Source organism: Peromyscus maniculatus, chromosome 5 (assembly GCF_049852395.1).
Source record: "Peromyscus maniculatus bairdii isolate BWxNUB_F1_BW_parent chromosome 5, HU_Pman_BW_mat_3.1, whole genome shotgun sequence".
NCBI classification, from domain to species: Eukaryota; Metazoa; Chordata; class Mammalia; order Rodentia; family Cricetidae; genus Peromyscus; species Peromyscus maniculatus.
In genome coordinates this window covers 96,603,319-96,618,892 of record NC_134856.1, presented here as the reverse complement: position 1 = coordinate 96,618,892, position 15,574 = coordinate 96,603,319, and the positions used below count along the sequence as shown (strand labels likewise).

At 40.7% G+C, this 15,574-nt stretch overlaps 1 protein-coding gene and 1 non-coding gene across 8 annotated transcripts in view; one reads left to right on the top strand and one right to left on the bottom strand.

The window, feature by feature from the left end:
- The window catches only part of Arid4b (AT-rich interaction domain 4B), a 125,307-nt gene that overhangs the window by 83,359 nt on the left and 26,374 nt on the right, over positions 1–15,574 (bottom strand). The gene's annotated exons all lie outside the window — the stretch shown is intronic.
- On the top strand, positions 8,597–8,711 carry LOC121829892 (small nucleolar RNA SNORD22). The gene has a single exon (XR_006072946.1). It is a non-coding gene; the product is annotated as a small nucleolar RNA SNORD22 (small nucleolar RNA).

Sequence of the window (15,574 nt, the reverse complement as noted above, 5' to 3'; positions counted from 1 at the left end):
AAAGTCCAGGAAGGCCCAGAAAGGGAGAAACAAATGCTGAGTATACAAGGCTGTGAAAAGAGGTCTAAGGGTGACACACAAAGGCACATCCTGGCTGTACAGTGGAAAATGTGGAGGAGGCTGTAAGGCTAGGAGATGAGCAGCATGGCTGGAAATTTTGCTACACTAAGGATAGTCAAAGGTTACAGAGGAAGAAAGAGGGCAATATGCCCTCCCCTCTCTGTTCCTTGCTACCTGTGACAGGCAAGAGAGCTGGCCCCGGGAGTCCCGAGAGTGAGAGAACTAACCCTGCTCCACACCAGGTGCGGCACACAGAGAGTGGGCCTGTATCCAGCCTGGGCAGAACACTAGAGCTGACCCGGTTTTCAGGGTCAGATGACCCAGCCTTAAGGGTGTGAGAACAAGAGAGGTGACCCCACGACCCCCTCATGTTCCCCACACAAGCATCAGGAGAGAGGGCCCTGCATCTTGCCTGAGCAAAACAGTAGAGCTGGCCCTGGTAATGTGAGTGAGGGCCCTAGAGCAGGAGAATAGACCCTGTTTCTTGCTGTAGGCTGCACTGGGTGAACTAGCTGAGGCAGTGCTGGAGAGCTGGACTGGGTAGTGATGATGAGGGAAAGCTAGCAAGCATATCAACCCAACTACCACCCAGGTCCAGAAACAGAGCTGAGTTGACCCATTCCAGCATCCCATGAGCACATGAAGGAAACAAACCTATAGATCCAAAACAGCAGGATCTCCATGACACGGGACAACAGGATATCCAAGAGGAGCCCCAGTGAGAGCCCATTATCTGTGGTGTAGCAAAAACCAGAGGCCTTGAGCCAGACCAGTGCCAACCCAATGACTCGTGGCAATGAACACTTGCAAGTAAAGATGAATGGACTATAGGGTAAACTGTGTGAGTCAATGTGCCACACTATAGCTTCCACGACAAGAATTCTTCCTTTTGGTTGTTGTTATTGTTGCTGTTTTGATTTTGTTTTGCTTATTTGGTTTTGGTTTTGGTTTTGATGAGGGAGTTGCAAGGGCAGAGGGCACATGTGAGAAAACGGGAACAAAATGGGATTGGAATACATGATGTCAAATTCACAGAGTCAATAAAAATTAAAAAAGAGGGCAGCAAAGTACTGGATTAGCCGGTTGTGGTGGCACACACCGGTAGGATTTGCTGAAGGAGACAGAGACAGTAGGATCCCGAGTTTGAGGCCGGCCTAGGAGGCTTTGGAGAAGCTTTGGCCCGGACTGAACCACAAACAGTGATGGGACCATGGAAGCAGTGGCTACTGCTCCACGTTGCCAGCTCCTTCTCATCGTGTTGGTGACTGCGGTGATGCTGCTACCTGGGACGAAGGGTTTATTGCTGCTGATTCAGAGAAGAATTGCCAGGACCATTGTGTTACAAGAAAGCATCGGCAAAGGTCATTTTGGAAAAGTTTGGCAAGACAAATGGTGGGGAGAAAATGTTGTGAAGATTTTCTGTTTTAGGGAAGAATGTTCATGGTTCTGAGAGACAGACATTTATCAGACTGTGATTGCTACAAACCACAGAGGAGGCACAAAAAAAAAAAAAAAAAGTCTGCAAGAACCACGAGCACACCTAACAGCAACTTTGAAATCTTCAAAAGGACTATGGTAAAGCCATTAAGCTGATTAACACCACGGAAAGATCTGCTTTGGACTACAAACTGCTTAAGACAATTTTGAAATGGCTAGCTGAGATGATCCAGCCTGACAGACTACTTGAACAAGGACTTGAAACAAGCCCTGAACTTTCCTTTTATGCAGAGACTGGACAAATGATACAGGACTTGACAATTAACCCCAAAATTTTCTTTTCAAGATTCCCTAAAGATATCTTCACCCCTAGAAAGCAAAAAGAAAAAGAAAATAAGATATGAGATAGATCATTGAATCTACTCTGAGAAAAATTAGATAAAGAAATAATAGGATAAATAGGTAGATCATTGAATCTACACTGAAGAAAAAGGGGAAGATATAAAAATGACAAAAGGTAAACTACTGAATGTATTATAAAAAGAAAAAAGAGAGAATATGGATATGATAAGATAAAAAGGGAGATTATGGAATCTACTTTTAAAAAAGGAACTACTTGTTTTAAATAAGATAAGTAATGAAAAATTTTTGGTCTGAGTTTATCAGATGTTACTGGACTGGACATTGTTAATATGTATAATGGAGTTTTTATCTGAATCTGTCAAATGTTAATGGACTAGACATCATTAATTTTTGGCTGTATATATTGTATATACTTATTGGATAGTTTTTCTTGTATTAGTTATAAGCTTTCTTTAATTTTAGACAAAAAGAGAGGAAATGTGGTAGTATTGTGTTCCCCAAAATATTGTGTACCTTAATAAACGTATCAGTATAAGCCGGGGCAGTGGTGGCGCACACCTTTAATCCCAACACTCAGGAGGCAGAGGCAGGTGGATCTCTGTGAGTTCCAGGCCAGCCTGGGCTACAGAGTGAGTTCCAGGCAAGATGCCAAAGCTACACAGAGAAACCTTGTCTTGGAGAAGGAGAAGAAGGAGAAATAGCAGTATAAAGGTCTGGGTTCACAATATCTAATAAAAAAGTATAAATGCACATTCATGTGGAGAGGAAATATGTGTGTGCGCATGCATGCACATGTAGGCACACACATATTTATTATATTTCCTAACTCTGTCTAAGAAAGCCCAAGAACAAGTGACAGAAAAGCGGGAGCAGACAGGAACCTAATATATCAATGCCATAAAATCAATTTCTAAAGCATGTACTCCCTTAAAGGGAACCAGGAATCCTTAGAGCCAGGACTCGTTTCACTGCTGGGAAGAAGTGCAGCAAGAATCTGAAAACATTTTATACTAGAAAGTAAATGTTCAGTGAATGATGGAGACATTGCAAAGGAACACACAAGAAGCAGCTTGAGGGGATCCTACTAGCCAAATAAGGCAAACTCTGAGCAGAAAAATAAGTAATGAATGGTAGGTATAGGTATAATTTTAGCACCAGGAGGGTAGATGCAAGAGAATCAGGAGTTCAAGGTCAGTCTCAAATTTATAGTGAGTTTACAACCAGTCCAAGCTAGATAAGCCTGTAACACATAAATATTAATTGTTCAACACATTTTTAGGGCTGTACATATAAGTCAAAGCAATCAACATGAAGTCTGCATATCCCACTGTAAGTTATTTATATTATTTTAAAATATGGATGACATTATTAGACATTCAATAGGAATCAATGGAATTAAGGAGATGACTATCATTAAGTATGTGCTGGACAAAAATAAGAACTTGAGTTTGGATTCCCAAAATCCACATTAAAACAAAAAAACAAGGCCGGGCGGTGGTGGCGCACGCCTTTAATCCCAGCACTCGGGAGGCAGAGGCAGGCGGATCTCTGTGAGTTCGAGGCCAGCCTGGGCTACCAAGTGAGCTCCAGGAAAGGCACAAAGCTACACAGAGAAACCTTGTCTCGAAAAACCAAAAAAAAAAAAAAAAAAAAAAAAAAAACAAACAAAACCTGAGCATCTATAACTCCAACACTGGAGCAGAGGCAGAGGCAAATAGATGGAGCTCATGGACCTGCCAGTTCAGTCACTAAATGAAAACTAGGTTTATCTTTAAGACCCTGTCTCTCAAAGTAAGGTGTTGGGGGTGGGGAAGGAAATGAAGGCAGTAAGATGGCTTAGCAAATAAAACTCTTGCTATGCAAACCTGACAACCTAAGTTCAATTTCCAGATCCCACAGTAGAAGGGCTAAACCAGCTCTTGAGAGTTGTCCTTTGATCTCCACATACACTCACAACATGGGGTATCTATTCAAACACATGCCCTGGAATCTATGCCTCTGTATCTGTATGAATGAATGAAGAAATTTAAGATGCAGAAAAGAAAGGGCTCATCCATTCAATACAGTGTTAATAAATGTGACTGAAACAAAAAATCATCCTTTGGCCACAATAACACAGGTGAATAATGCAGAATACCATAACAGATGCCAAGCTGACCAGTGGGAGGTCTGATTAAAAGATGCTGGTACACTCCTAGACTACATTCCATTCCCAGGGATGCACACATGATGCACGGGAAGAAGAGCATCCTTCCTTCCAAGACTGTGAGAATGAATATGAAAAACAGCCCAAACTGAAGTTGTCATTCCTACAGAATATAAAGTTTGTGTTCCTTCAAATTATGAAGAACATGAAATATGGGGAAAGTTGGGGGGAAGTTCTAGATTGAAGGATTCTGAAGAGAAAGACAACCTATGTTCCTGGACAGAAATGGGCCAGAATGGAAAATGAATGATTAGGAGAGAGCTGGCAGAGCCTGCTGATTTCCTCCTCTAGAGTGGAATACACTGTAGGTAGGAGAGTGTACCTTCAGGTGAAAATCACACACAAGAGAAAGAAAGGAGATATAGACCTGATGGGGCTGGATGCCAATTGGCAGATCAGGTGAAGGAGCACAGACTTCTTTGTATTGTAAATATGACACTATTTGAAAGTATATAGCATATATTGGGCACTTTGAATATATTTTGAATATGATTACCCACTTATGTTCTCTACCTGTCATTCTGAGTTCTTTTTGTCTTTTTTGTTTAAACTGGTATTCCAATTTTTTTATTTTTAAAAACCACCTTTCCCTAAGCACAAAAATCTTTTCTAGATGGTACCTACCTACATTTAACATTCTTCTGAAATTTAAGCTACTTTAAGGGGATAGAATCACAACTACTTCTAACTAAGTACATCTTAGACCCTAACTATCAGCCCAAGGAATAATTTCATATTCACAAATGTTAAGTGGTGTCTGTACATTCTTAAAATCGAGTATCTCAAATGTTCTAACTGGACATTTCATCAGCAGACTTGAGCGAGGAATACATACTGTGTGCATGTGTCTCAACACCCGGTTTCTAGCTAGTAACAGTTTTATAAGACTGCAGAACCTTGAGGAGTTGGAGCTCACTAAATGGACCAATGGGTGGGTCTTCAGGCTTTATAGCCTGGCCTTACTTCTGGTTGGCTCCTTCCTACTGTGGACACAATACAACCTGCCCTCACACCTTCATGGACTATATATATATGCCTTCTTATGCCTGGAGCCAAAGTAAACCCTTCCTTCCTTGAGTTGCTTTGGCAGGTGTTTCTGTCATAGCAATGAGAAAGGTAACTGTGGTGGTTTGAAAGAAAATGTCCCCCAAAGGGAGTGACACTATTAGGAGGTGTGGCCTTGTTAGAGGAAGTGTGTCACTGTGGAAGAGCGTTTTGAGGTTTCATTTATGCTCAAGATACTGCCCAGTGTCTCAGACACTTCCTGCTGCCTGCAAGATGTAGAATTATGGAACATGCATACCTAAGACATGATGATTCTCTGAAATTTTACATTTTGTATAGGTGTGTGTGTGTGTGTGTGTGTGTGTGTGTGTGTGTGTGTGTGTGTTTACACATATGTATGTGGAAGCTAATGGACAGCTTACTGAAACTGGTTCTCCCCTTCTGGTTCTCCCCTTCTACTGTGGATTCTAGGGATCAAACACAAGTCATCAGGGTTAGCAGCAAGTGCCTTCATTTGCTGAGCCATCTCACCAGCCCAACATGATGACTCTGTATGTTTATAGGTCTATACATTATAAAGTAAAAAGGTCTCCAGAACTAGATTTCAAACTACCAATATGTATGAAATTCAAATAGTATATATTTAACATGATGGATGATATTTTGCTAAAACTTTACACTCAGGCTACTTTGGACCAAAGATTGCTTTTAATATTGAGCATAGTGTCATACATAGGAGTCCATCCTCATACTATTTCCTCCACTCAAAGGGCTACAGACCCTTTGCCACATGGCTCAGTGGTATACCACCACACAAGAGCAGGCCCTTTACTACTAACCTTATGTCTGCTGTTTCATCAAACTCATAACGTGAGTATTGCCAACTCTGACTGTAAAACATAAAGTGCAACTGCAGAAACCAAAAAGTTGATTCTGTTGTTTAGATGTAGAGATAACATAGAACATGTGTACATTAAATATTTTTAGCTCTGTCAACTGAAATGGCAGGAACTTAAAACAACTAAGAAAATGTATATCCCTACTATTTTGTTTTGTGGGACAGAGACTGATGGTTCAAGCTTGCTGCAACCTTGCAATGTAGTCAATCACAGGCATACACCACCACACCCAATCTCAGTATTTACCTTCTGTTAATAAAGTAATTTTCACTGAGAATTTGCAGGCTAGACTGGAGAGAATTTCTGAGAAGTCCAGATACAGCTGTACAGAGATAACAGGATGTGGAAGAATGAGGATATAACTGTGAAATGCCTTGGCTTATGATCCAATCTTATTACCTGACACCTTGATTCACCGTGCCTTCATCCTTCTGGAAAGGATAACAATGGCATGTATGAGAAAACCACTGGCTAATCCTTCTGCTCAGTCATAGACAGGAATGATGCAAGAACAGTAAGTGCCACACTGATACCAACTAAGTTCATGAGTGAATAAACCCATCAACCAAATTAGGACTACAACATTCCTGGATAGGTGCCAAGAAAAAATATGCACTTAAAAATTTCTATTTGCGATCTAAATGGGGCAAATAAAGGTCCTTAAAGAGTCTGCCAAAGACTTCAGAGGAAAAAAAATCTGGTTTAAAATATCAAAATTGTTGACCTAAACTTTAAAATGATTGTACTAAAAACAGTTTCAATTTGATCCAAGAAATTAAATAAGCTCTTAGTCTATTAAACCACTAACTACTCCTTTTTTCCAAAGAATTGAATACTAAATAATTTACCTAAATACTGGAAACCATAGTATATGAGTCTCACTATAACACCAAGCTAGACACTTGCAAGAAGAGTAATTGTGAAGAATGAAAAAAAATACACGATCTTTGCTTTCTGTGCAGGCTCAATCTGTTTTATACTCTTTGTGACACATCCATCAAAAAAGAATTTCTGTATCATGTCATGTCATGGGTTATGGGTCTTAGCACATGACAGTCAGTGATGTCAAAAACAACAATGGAGCCAGTCAGTGGTGGTGCACGGCACTCAAGAGGCAGAGCCAGGCAAATCTCTGAGTTCCAGGCCAGCCTAGTCTATAGAGCAAGTTCCAGGACAGCCAGGGTTGTTACACAGAGAAAGCCTGTCTAGAAAACAAAACAAAACAAAACAAAACAAAACAAAACAAAACAAAACAAAACAAAAAAACAACAATAATGGAAGCAGAGCTGTACTGTTTGATGCTTATCCAAACTCTGTGTTTTAGGTTTGCTCCTGGCTATCTCCCACAGCCTTTTAGAATTTATCTCTTCACTCTCTCGATACTGTCTTACCACTAGATCACACTGATGCTGAATCAACAGAAGTCATTGTTATGTCTGAACCAATGTCAAATTTTGGCAATTGAGTATTCATCCCCACTGCACACTCTGTAAACAAACACCACGACATCACCAGAAATGGCCATGCTACATGCCCAAGTTTACAATAGACATTTCAACACACTTGATCTTGCCTATTTCCACTACTCTAAAGAATAAACACTCATCTTGAGGTATTTTAACAAGACAATTAATATAATTATATTGTTCAGCATTAGACTTGGAATTTAAAAAAAAAAAAAGCTGAGAATGACGCTGATTTCCTGATCATGGGCAAGATCCAGGGTTCTAGCTCCATACCAATGAGTTATCAGGTGGTTAATTTGATCACATGTGGATAAGAATAAAATTAAAGGCATGTGCCATCCATGTCAGCACTCAGGGCATAGAGGCAGATCTCGGTGAGATCCATCCTGGCCTACGAATCGATTTCCAGGATAGCCAGGGTTGTTACACAAAGAAACCCTGTCTCGAAAAACAAAACAAAAAAAACAAAACAACAACAACAAATATATACAAGCTGGGCAGTGATAGTACACACTTCAATTCCAGCACTTAGGAGGCAGAGGCAGGAGGATCTCTGAATTCTGAGTTAAAGGCCAGCCTGGTCTACAGAGTGAGTTCCAGGACAGCCAGGGCCAGACAGAGAAATCCTGTCTTGAAAAACCAAAACCAAATAAATATAAAGAATATTTTTAGGCCAGGCAGTGGTGGCGCATGCCTTTAATCCCAGCACTCAGGAGGCAAAAGCAGGAGGATCTCTGTGAGTTCGAGGGCAGCCTGGGCTACAGTGTGAGTTCCAGGAAAGGTGCAAAGCTACACAGAGAAACCCTGTCTTGAAAGAAAAAAAAAAAAAAAAAAGAACAGTTTCAGAATTTCATTACTAAACCTGCCTCCTCATGGTCTAGTCACCAGTTAAGTTCTGCCTCCCTAAGACCTCATCCCCCTGAGGAAGGAAAGCATTCCTGTGGTGTCACTTCCATTGGCATGCCTGGCTAAAGAGAAAGCCAAGGAAGCCCTGAAAAATTCTAAGATGTGCCTTGGCAACCCACTTAAAAAAAAGTGCTTGACAGAGAAAATTTTCTGGACTCTAATGACAAGTTCCAGGAGATCTGAGGACTCACCAAGTACACACAACAAGACATAACTTTTAAAATTCAGAAATAAGCTTCACTAATATACTCCTTTCCCAGTAAAGAATCATTCATGTGTCTTGCTTCCTTTTCAAGTACTAGAGATGAACTCACTGAGGCTGACTGAAACAAAAGATGAAAACTTGTTCCAGGAGACTGTCTTAGAGACCCACCATGGTTTCTAATCACAGGAAGGGGAAGACCGATCACTAAGAAACATAGGTGGCTGTTGATTTCTCCCAGGTCCAGAGAAAAGACAAGAAGCTTGTAAATAGAGGCCAAGAGCTGGCAGACATCACACAGGAATTCAGATGCTTTCTTCTCCAACCTAGTTGCTAAATCCACATTACAGTCACTTTCATTTTCCCAGTAAAGCTGCTTTTAGCCTTTAAAATATGAATTAATTCATTTCCTAGTATTTTTTGGAGTAGTCTAATATATAAGCATCCTATAACCACATCCATCTTGAAGAAAAATATTACACAGGAATTAACAGTGGTATAACTGCTTGTTCACTTTCAAAATGCTGAATTAGGTATTCCTGTGTTCTGGGCTATCACAGGATGTGTAACTTATTGATGTGAGTTTGTGATTATAGATCACAAAGTGGTTCCCAGAGTAAACACAACATCATCACACCAACAGCATCAGCATTACCTAGAAATTTGTCCAAAGTGTTTCAGGGGCAGGAGAGATGGCTCAGTGGTTAAGAGCTCTGCCTGCTCATCCAGAGGTCCTGAGATCAATTCCCAGCAACCACATGGTAGCTCACAACCATCTAGGAATCCAACTCCCTGCTCTGATGAGCAGAGGAACATGCAGACAGCATTCATACATAAATCAGTAAATCTTTAAAAGCGTAAATTTTCAGCTCTACTCCATACCCTGGTTTAGAAATTGAGGGAAAGAACTACCAACTACTGCTTTAACAAGCTCTCCAGAGAACTCTAACACACCTCACTCACCATGGAACACTGGTTCCCGAGGTTATCTCAAGGTCTTAAGGTGGTTCTCAGCATTTGGTTTCTTGAGCCATTTAGTATTCCGTAGAGCATGAAATGAGTGGAACAGACAAGTGCAAGCGGTTTGGTAAATCACAGAAATTACAACACTTAAAAGATGTCAGCATGTTGATAATGAAAAGTGTGGCAGTTGGGATGGAGAGATGACTCAGTAGTGAAAAGCACTTGTTGCTCTTACAGAGGACCTGTGTTCATTCAGTTCTCAGGACCAACAGGGCAGCTCACAGCCATCTACAACTCCAGTTACAGAAGAATCAACACTCTTCTGACCCCCATGGGCACCAGGCACCCACTTATGCATACACATGTATACTCATACAAAATAATAATAACTCTAAAAATTTTTTTCTAAATTGTTACATTCATATAACATACAACAAGGCAATAAAAGAAAACTCACAAGCCAGGTATGGTGGTGCATACCTTTTTAATCCTAGCACTCTGAAGGCAAGCAGGTTGATCTCTAAGAGAGCCAGGGCAGCCTTGTCTACAGAATCAGCTCCAGACCAACTAAGGTTACATAGCGAGACCCTATCTCAAAAAACCAAAACAACAACAAAAGAGAAAGCTCATTAAAGTATATTATAGAAAAGTTTTTTTAAAGAAGGTGCTTCTAGAAGATTAAAAACAAAATATTAACAAACAAAATTATCATCACAGGCAAGGAGAGCTAATCCCTCTTTTATGAGTTATGAGACTGCTCTAAAGGCCTGTTTACAGGACTGGCCTTAGCCGGCAGTTGGAAATAATTTACAGAAAGCTAGATTTCTGAAGAGCTCCCACCATCAACTGATAAGAAAGGCTCACTGTGCCTGAACTGCATGTGCAAACAAAATGGTTATGCTCAGCACCTGCTTTCAGTCTCAGGGTCTAGAACTACTTGTATATATGCCAGGTATGAGTTATTTGTTTGATGGTCACCAAGCCCTGCAGCAGCTACTAACAAGCTTCCCTAGTTAGGAACATTTCCCTTGCATTGTCACAATGTCTTGGAGAATTAGATATGGCTTGTGTGACTCTACTGGGAGAAACGTGGACCCGGTTCCCCCCAAACTTTACCCCATGCACCTTGTCTTCTGCCGATTCTGCTTTCTATCCTTCTGTTGTAATAAGACATGGAGGGCTGTAAAAACAACTATTACACCGAGTCAGGCCTGTGTGTTCTCTTAGCAAATTACCAAACTGGAGAATGGTGCTGGGAATCCCCAATATATTTTCTTACTTACACTATTAATGAGGGAAAACATTGTCAACACCATTAAGTCTGCCATGTTCATGCTACCCTTATTTGATCCATTAGTAAAAGCATTATATTATTATTTTATTCCCATTATCTTATTTTGCAACATATCCAGTAAACCTAATTCAATCACATGCAAAATCCTTAACCAGTCAAAGGCAGGGCAAACTTACAAGCCACTGGGGAAACTGGTATGCTGTAACCAACAGAGGAATACTTTCTAGGCAGGACAAAACAAGAGAAGACTGACCACTAAACCTGGTTACCTGGAAAACATAAAGATACTGGGAACAAATCTCAAAGAAAGTCATCATTTCCCACAACTCTAAATTATATGTAACTTCTGTTATTTTATACAGTAAGACATAATGACAGGCAAGGCAAAGTTTCAAATGAAGCCCTAAATTATGTCACAGACTGTAGAGCTCCCGAGGACTGGCTTGCCACCAGGCTGATTCTCAACAGGTCAACCTTATTAAGCAAACTGCCAAGAATGCCAAGTGAGAATGTTCTCCGTGCTCTGAGGACGCTCGTGTGAGGGATACTGAAGAAACTCAAGGGAGTTTGGCAAACTTACTTTTAGAAAGGAACTCTTTACACCATTTAAAAGACCAAGGAAATGATGGAAAATGTTAAGAATATAAAGATTAAATAAGATTAACACGGTGCTTATTAATAACAGTATCATTAATGATGGAACTTTTCAGTCTTACAATCTTACAATCATCACTAAAACTTTCTAATCTGTGTAAACTATTAGGCCATGAGTACTTTTTTTTTTTTTTTTTAAGAGATAGGGTCTCACTATGTAGTTCTGGCTGTCCTAGAACTTACTCTGTAGACCGGACTGTCCTCAAACTCAAGAGACTCACCTCCCTCTGCCTCCCAAGTGCTGGGACTAAAAGTGTGAGCCACTACATTGGGCTTAGGCTAAGGATACTTATAGTTTATAAGAATTTGATATGAAATAAGACAATGAAATACTAGAATTTTGTGGCATAGTGACTGGAATTAAAATAGTCAAAAGTAGAGGGGCTGGGAATATGGCTTGGTGGGTAAAGTGCTTAATGTGCAACATGAAGACCTGATTTTGAATCACCCGCACCTATGTCAAAAGCCAGGCACAGCAGCATGTGCCTGCAACTCAAATACTTGGGTAATCTGGGGTGCAGGTAGATTCCTGGAGCCCACTAGCCAGCTAGTAAAGGTGAATTAATTCAGTCAAAACTGTCTGTCTCAAAAAACAAGGTGGAAGACAGGTGCCAGAGACACCCCAAATCAACCTCTGGCCTTCATACACATATACACCACACACAACAATCAACTATGTACCGATACCTAATGTCTGCTGATGAGACCTGGTTAACCCAGTATTTATTAGTCTGTCTTTAGCACTAGGATATTGTATAAATGTTTTCAGCACTAACTTTGCTTGCTTATATTCTCAAAAGCCCAAGTTTTAGTCCCCCTAATAAACCAAGCTGTTTTTCTTTTACTGCATTTAATTAATTTCTTTGTGTGGATGTGTGTGTGTGCCCTCTCTCATGTGTGCATGGAGGAGGTCTGAGCACAACTCGTGGGATTTGGTTTTCTTTCCACCATGAAGGTCGTGAAGATTGAATTCAAGGTCATCAAGTTTGATAGTAAGTGCCTTTACTCTCAGAGCCATCATGACAGCACAAACCCAGGATCTTACTTTTACCTAGAGCTGCACTGCTTTTTATCCCTCAGGCAGTGCTGACTATCTATAACTCACAGAAGGTAAATAATAATCTTCTGCTAAGAACTTTTAATAAACTAGAGAATGTCTATGTGAATTTAGTCAATGAAATAACTATTTGTATAGATGTGTCAAATTTTGGAAACTCAAGAAGGTGCGACAGACAATTCATGAAAATGGTCCTGGTTGTCCTAGAACTCATTCTGTAGATCATGCTGGTCTTGAACTCACAGAGATCCACCTGCCTATGCCTCCTGAGTGCTGGGATTAAAGGCAAAAGCTATCACACCTGACTATAAATGGAGGGAATTTTAATCTGGAACGACAAAGCCGTTTCTGGGAGTCTCTGAAGCTACAGCCAGATGACTTTCAAAGAATATTTGTGCTGTAAAGTCTGTGTTTTCAACACGACCTCCAAAAGTTTTAAAAACCCGTATTACACCATGGTTTTTCATAAAAGTTATCTAATGAAAGCTGAAGAAATATTATTTTGAAGCAGCCAACTTTAGTGATGTGTAACTGTAATCCCAGCATTTGGGAAGCTGGGGCAGGAGGATCCCATGTTCAAAGCTAGCCTGTATGCATAATAAAATCCTGTCAAAAATAAATATATACATTTTTAGAAAGGGAGCTGGACAGATGGTTTAGCAGTGAGCCACCATGTGGTTGCTGGGAATTGAACTCAGGACCTTTGGAAGAGCAGCCAGTGCTCTTAACCGCTGAGCCATCTCTCCAGCAGATGGTTTAGCAGTGAAGAGCATGTACTGCTCAAACAAACATCCTGAGTTCAGTTCTGAGCACCCATATCAGGTAGCTTACAACATCCTTTACTTCAACTCCAGGAGATTCAACATCATCTTCTGGCCCCCTGGAACAGAGTACTCACAAACTCACTGTCACACACACATAGACACATTATTAAAAAGTTTAAAAACAGTAAGAATCCAGTGGTGGTGGCACATGCCTTTAATCCCAGCAAAGGCTGGCAGAACTTGGGAGTTCAAGGCCAGCCTGGTCTACAGAGTAATTTTCAGGACATGCAGAGCTACACAGAGAAACCCTGTCTGGGGGGGGGGGGGGGGAAGACGACAACCAGAAAGAAAGAGCGGGGGTGGGGGGGTGGGGGGGTGGGAGCCCGCACCATGATGAATGGGGCTGAGGGTATATATAGCTCAGTAGCACAGTACTGGCCTAACATATGCAAGGTCCTGGGTCTGATGACTGCACTGTAGGCAGGGAAAAGAGATGTGGGGAGACTCAGATGACTATGTATGACCAGTTACCATAAGTAAAAATTAAGTCTCTTAATTCTAAAAATATAATTTTCACCTAAACTCAAACTAGAAGATTTTTAAAAACTGTGTAGCTCCAAGCAGTGGTGCACACCTCTAATCCCAGCACTACAGAAGCAGGGGCAGGTGGATCTCTGAGTTCAAGGACAGCCTGGTCCACATACTGAATTCCAGGACAGCCACAGTTACACAGAGAAACCTTGTCTCAAAAAAAAAAAAAAAAAAAAAAAAAAAAAAAAAAAAAAGTCTAGTTTGGAAAATGATGAATATAATTTGGATACTTGAATCTAAGTCTCAGAACATCAGCCTGCAAAACAACTCAATAATGGACAGAGGTTACTGGAATGAAACTGACTATCTATAGATACTACAATTTCAACTCTGAGCAATTACAATTCCATCTGCTTTCTAATGGCATGCAGTATGTTCAAAACCCAGTAAAAAAATTTAATTCTAAAATGTGATATACAGACAAGAACTATTTGCTGATGTCTAGTAACCATCTGGTGGACTTGGAAATCTTACAATGGACTTTTAAATCAGAATCTTAAATCAGAATCTTAAAAAAGTTCATGGAAGCATAAATTAAAATTTAAATGAAAACAAGATAAAATAAAGTTTAGGGTTTTTTTAGTTATACATAGAAGTATGGGGGTTTGCTAATATGCCAACCAGTATCATCACTTTAAAAATATAGTGAACATTTTGAAATCTGGTAAATATTTTCCATCAAAAAATTGAAAAGCAAGAGCTCAGGTGATCTCCAGTCTGCAGGAGCAATGGGCTTTCCTGGGTAGAGGGAAAGTTCAATACCTGTTGATAGCAAAAATGGCAACAGTGTAGTCCTGGGAGACAGCAAGGTTCTACTAGAATGAGCCACTTTGGCATCTGACTACTGAGACAGAAGGGAGCTTGGGACCAGCTAAAACTGTTCATACAACTGCCTTTTTTGAATCCCAACTCTTCCCATATTCCACAGAGGTTGGACCCAAAGGGCCAGGCTCTAGTCTAGTGCTATCTCTGGTCCTAATGTCCCATCAGCCTCTGTTTGAGCCTAACAGTAGCTCTGTAGGTCCTGACGCTACAGCACTGAGTACTGTTAGCAAATATAACCCAACCTCATGCCATGTCTCCTGGCAATCATGACTATCCATTCTACTTTGGGCAATGGAACTTGGGGCTACACAGTTACGTTAGCCCTGTACAACAATGTGCCTTCTTACCCTTAGGCTTGATCGGGGTGTTGGCAGTGTCAGCCTTTTATCTCAGAACTCAGGAGGCAGAAGCAGGTAGATCCCTGTGAGTTTGAGGCCAGCCTGGTCTATAGGGAGTTCCAGGACAAGCTCCAAAGCTACACAGAGAAACCCTGTCTCAAAAAACAAATAAACAACAACAACAAAAAGACACTAAGGCTTTAGAGCAGTGGTTTCACCCCTCCTAATGATGAGACCCTTTAATATAGTTGCTTATGTTGTAGTGACCTCCAACCATAAAAATACTTTCATTGGGTTGGGGATTTAGCTCAGTGGTAGAGTGCTTGCCTAGCAAGCGCAAGGCCCTGGGTTTGGTCCTCAGCTCTGAAAGAAAAAAAAAACAAAAACAAAAAAACCTTTCATTGTTAATCCTAACTGTAATTTTGCTACTGTTATGAATTATAATGTAAATATCTGATATGCAGGATATCTGTGACTCCTGTGAAAGGGCCATTTGACACCCCACCCCCAGAGTTCAAAACCCACAGGTTGAGAAACATTGCTC